Source organism: Physeter macrocephalus, chromosome 12, assembly GCF_002837175.3.
Source record: "Physeter macrocephalus isolate SW-GA chromosome 12, ASM283717v5, whole genome shotgun sequence".
Taxonomy (NCBI): domain Eukaryota; kingdom Metazoa; phylum Chordata; class Mammalia; order Artiodactyla; family Physeteridae; genus Physeter; species Physeter macrocephalus.
In genome coordinates, this window is record NC_041225.1 from 77,604,018 (window position 1) to 77,609,392 (window position 5,375).

General features: G+C 38.3%; 1 pseudogene; it reads right to left on the reverse strand.

Moving 5' to 3' along the window:
• Positions 1–3,788: 3,788 nt before the first annotated feature.
• LOC102979958 (hypoxanthine-guanine phosphoribosyltransferase-like) lies at positions 3,789–4,434 on the reverse strand (annotated as a pseudogene).
• Between the last annotated feature and the right edge of the window lie 941 nt (positions 4,435–5,375).

The following is a 5,375-nucleotide window of genomic DNA, read 5'->3' on the forward strand; positions in this document are numbered from 1 at the left end:
GTCCGGAGCCTGTGCTCCGCAACGGGAGAGGCCACAACAGAGGGAGGCCCGCATACCACAAAAAAAAAAAAAAAAAAAAAGAAACAGAACCTTACCAGCACCCGCAGAAGCTCTCCATGCCTATTCCCTTACAGTGACTAACCCTCCACTTCTCACAGACCTTTCCTGACTTCTATAGCATAGAATAGTTTTGCCTATTTTTATTCTTTATATAAAAGTAATCATCCAATAAGTGCTTAAAAAAACCACTAGCTCTTTGCCCTCAAAATTATTCTTATGAAATTCCTTCATATTGTTAAGTGTAGATTCTTTTTCCTTGCGCTGTGGCCATACCACAATGTTCTACTGCTGATGAGCATCTGTGTATTTTCTAGTTTGGAGCTACTATCAGTAGTGCTGCTTTTGGTGAAAATATGCTTTGTGGTGAACATATGCATGCATTTGTGTTGAACTTGTTCCTAGGAATGAAATTGTTGGCTTATGAGGTACAACCCAGCTTTAATAGATACTGCCACTTTTCCAAAATGGCTGTACCAATTTCTACTGCCTCCAGTGATGTATGAGCATTTCTGTTGCTCCAAATCCGTCACCAGCACTTGTCATTTTCCATGCTTTCCTTTTAGCCATTCTGATGGGTATGTGGTGAACAGTATTATTTTTACAATATAAAGAAAAACCACACATATTTGTATAAATGTCAAGAGGAAGGTATGGGAGGAAATCGCTATATGGGTAGAATTTCAAAATAATTCAACAAATATTAATTGCATTCCTACTCATTTTGGGGCATTGTCTTGGGCTAATTAGGGATATAGTCCCTCCCCATCAAGAAGATCAGCCAAGCGAGAGACGCGAAAACAAATAAGTACACTATATTTTAGTAAAGGAACATAGATGAGGAAGCAATTAATTCTGGTTGGGGATGTCAGGAAAAAGCTGGCTAACTTCTCTTCAAGGTGGAGCTCAGCCCTCAGCACCTCCAAAATGGCTTCTAGGACCTCCCTGAAGCTGGTTTAAGTGCCCTCCTCTGTGTTTCTCAAAGCATATTCTTCTGTGTTACTTTGGTCACAGTGGCAGTCACGCTGTACTACAGTCTATTTATGTCTGTTTCTCTTGCTAGTTCACAAGCTCTTTGAGGTCAGGGATGGGCTTTCATCTTTATATCCTGAACACTAGCACAATGCCTGACCTAGAATAGGAACTAGATAACCATTGAATGAATAAAGGGAATAAAAAGTCTAAAGACCATTCCCCTATCTTCCCATTTCTAGTTCAGAGACTTAGCCAGCCTTCACTCTGTAGAATGGAGAATTGATGTATTAAAACACAGTTAACTATAGCAACCAAAACAATTTTAAAGTTAGCAACAAAGAGTCAATTTTGATCTATTAACCAAGATTTTTATAAAGAGCACAGTGGAGCAGGAAGCCTCATGTTCTGCTGAATGGATAATTTGAACAATCTCACTGAGGAAAGCAATTAACACTGTGTACAAATTGCCTTAAAAATATTCCTGCCGGGCTTCCCTGGTGGCGCAGTGGTTGAGAGTCCGCCTGCCGACGTAGGGGACACGGGTTTGTGCCGCGGTCCGGGAAGATCCCACATTCCGTGGAGCGGCTGGGCCCGTGAGCCATGGCCGCTGAGCCTGCGCGTCCGGAGCCTGAGCTCCGCAATGGGAGAGGCCACAGCAGTGAGAGGCCCGCGTACCGCAAAAAAAAAAAAAAAAAAAATTCCTGCCTTTAACACACTAATCCAGATTTTAAGCTCTATTTTGGGGAAATAATCATAAAAACAAAGTTTCATACTCCAAGATATTACTTCTAACATTATTGATTTTAGTTAAAAAAAAAAAGAAGGTGGGGGGAGCATTTGAAATGCCCAACCACAGGACCTAGTTAAGCAGATTATGATATTCATGGTGAGGTGTTGGGCTGTAGTGGAAAGGATGCCTTTGGAAGCAGAGAGAGCAGTGTTCAAATCCCGTCAAATTCTCACTTCACCTAAGAGCTACGCGGTTGCTTTCAAACCTTTGTTTCGTAAAGTGGAGCTAGTGCTAATGTACTCGTATGGTTGATGTAAAGATTATATCATTAAATAAGGCTTTCTATAAGTGATAGTTATCATTGACACATCTATTAAAATGATATTTGTGAAGAAGGAATACCTACAATGGAGTGAAATCATGCTAGCATTTAAGTTTCTGAATTCAACTGTATCTGTGAGGCAATACCTCTATTGCTTTCCCAGTGGATGCAATTAACCATAAAATGGTCCATGAGTGTTAACCAAATTTGTCAAAAGCCTGCGTGAATTCTCTTTTTTTTTTTTTGCGTGCATGAATTCTTTTAAAGATTTTTTCCTAGCATTGAAAAAAAATGTAACATATCTTGTTCCGACTGCAATTATTTCATCAAAATTCTGGAGGAAAAATTGATCGAATTATGGGTATTTTAACTTATATTTATTATTCAAATTTCCTACAATAACCATGCATTTCATAGTTTGAAATAAATCTTATTAAAAATAGAGAGGAAGAGGCAATGATGGTACAAAAATAGAGAAGGGTTTTGAGAGGAAAAACTTGTGGTTTGGAAAGAATCCTGCCATTATTGTGGTCCAAAGGGCTCGAAAAACTTTCCAAATATTACTTTGTTAGTTTATTCTCACAATATTTATAAAAAACAATCACATTGGTGAAATACTGCAGAACAAAGAAGGGAATCTACTTTTGTGGAATCAAGAGACTAGTATAATTTGGGTTTCCCATATTCTAAACCTATTACTAAGGATCTAAAGAGAAGTACGGAGTCTCCATTCTCAAAATCATGGGAATCATTTCCAGCAAGATTAATAAATAACCCTGTAGAAGCAGCCACATAGCACAGGGCGATCAGCTTGGTGCTTTGTGACCACCTAGAGGGGTGGGATAGGGAGAGTGGGAGGGTGACACAAGAGGGAGGAGATATGGGGATATATGTATATGTATAGCTGATTCACTTTGTTATACAGCAGAAACTAACACCATTGTAAGGCAATTATACTCCAATAAAGATGTAAAAAAAAAAGGTTAATAAATAACCCTATAAAGTTAAACTGTTTACTTCTTTTCTTTCTCTTTTAAAGAGACAGCCTTTATTTTAAGGATTTTTATATTGAAGAATTCAAAAAGTGGTAGGTTTTTGGAACTTATTGATCTGTATTTAAAAGATACAGATCAATCTGTTAACAAAGATTCACCAAAAATAATTTGAACAAGTGGGAAATTACAGTTAATACTACTGAAACCTACTAAAATAATTCCAGGACATATGGTTTATCCGACATAACGATACTTCTAAGTGCTGTGACTGATATGAAACTGACTGTTTCTTACTTTTCTGAACACACAGTGGTATAATTAACAATATTCAATCACTTCTGTTCTTTCCTGAATATATAAAAAGTAAACTACCAGTTAAAAAACTAATATATTCTTCTCTTTAAATGTTTTTTACATATACAATGTCAATATTTTCATTCCATAGTGGTGTGGTTTAAGAGGTTTTTCATTCACGAGTCAAACAACAATCCATCCAAAAACAAATGATAGTCTATAGGCTCATAGTGCAAATAAAGAGTTTGGGAATGCAGCAACTGACATTTCTAAAATACAAAACAGATAAAATTCTAAGAAGTTACATGCAATAAGCTCAACTAAGCATCTGGCCACAGAACTAGAACATTTGATAATTTTACTGGTGATTTCAGTGGGACTCCAGATGTTTCCAAACTCAACTTGAACTCTCATTTTAGGCTTTGTATTTTGCTTTTCCAGCTTCACTAATGACACAAACATGATTCAAATCCCCGAAGTATTCATTATAGTCAAGGGCATATCCTACAACAAACTTGGCTAGAATTTCAAATCCAATAAAGTCTGGTCTGTATCCAGCATTTCGAGGGGTCCTTATCACCAGCAAGTTTGCAACCTTGATCAATGCTGCTTGACCAAGGAAAGCAAGGTTTTCATTGTTTTGCCAGTGTCAATTATACCTTCCACAATCAACACATTCTTTCCAGTGAAAGTTGAGAGATCATCTTCACCAATTACTTTTATGTCGCCTGTTGACTGGCCATTACAGTAGCTCTTCAGTCTGATAAAATCTACAGTAATAGGAATGGATCTATCACTATTTCTCTTCAGTACTTTGATGTAATCCAGCAGGTCAGCAAAGAATTTGTAGCCCCCGTTGAGCGCACAGAGGGCCACGGTGTGATGGCCTCCCATCTCCTCTTCACATCTTGAGCAAGACGTTCGGTCCTGTCCATAATTAGTCCATGAGGAATAAACACCTTTTCCAAATCCTCAGCATAACGATTAGGTATACAAAATAAATCTAGGTCATAAGCTGGTTAATTATTGCTAATCACGATGCTGGGGCTGCAGATCGCCATAACAGAGCCGGCTGACCGGCCGGCTGAGGGCAGTTAGGGCTAAACTGTTTACTTCTTATACCAAACTTGATGGTCAGAGTAATAGCTACTTCTCCAATAATTGTTTAATGTATTTCATTGGGATTTAATTACATCTATGGTTTACTTTCCTAAATATTTATTTTCACAAAAATTTTGAGACTTGTGCAATGATTTGTTTCTCTTTGACGGGAGGCAAAGTTGTTTGGTAATAACATGTTACCCTATGTGACAAGAAACTGATTTGGTGAGTTATTAAATAACTTAATTTAAAATTACCTCTTACTATAATAAAGGTATAAATTCTTTCCACTTGATACTAATAAAGAGTTTAGAAATAATATTTTAAAGTGAACATGTTAATCAATTTATTGCCTTAAAATGAACTGTGAGAATTCCCTGGTGGTCCGGTGGTTAGGACTCTGCGCTCTTACTGAGGAGGGCCTGGGTTCAATTCCTGATCAGGGAAATAAGATCCCACAAGCTGTGCCACATGGCCAAACAAACAAACAAAAACTGTGAGATATTTATAAGAATTTAGATAAATTTAAAGGTAAGTTATATATGGGCACAACATCTTTAGATATGATTCCACATCAGCATACACATTTTTTTTTTTTTTTTTTTTTGTGGTACGCGGGCCTCTCACTGTTGTGGCCTCTCCCGTCGCGGAGCACAGGCTCCGGACGCGCAGGCCCAGCGGCCATGGCTCACGGGCCCAGCCGCTCCGCGGCATGTGGGATCTTCCCAGACCGGGGCACGAACCCGTGTCCCCTGCATCGGCAAGCGGATTCTCAACCACTGCGCCACCAGGGAAGCCCCAGCATCCACATTTTAAAAATCTTATTCTATACAGACAACTTATATGACTCAATATCAAAAAATCAAATAATCCAAGCAAAAAATGGGCAAAAGGACTTAAT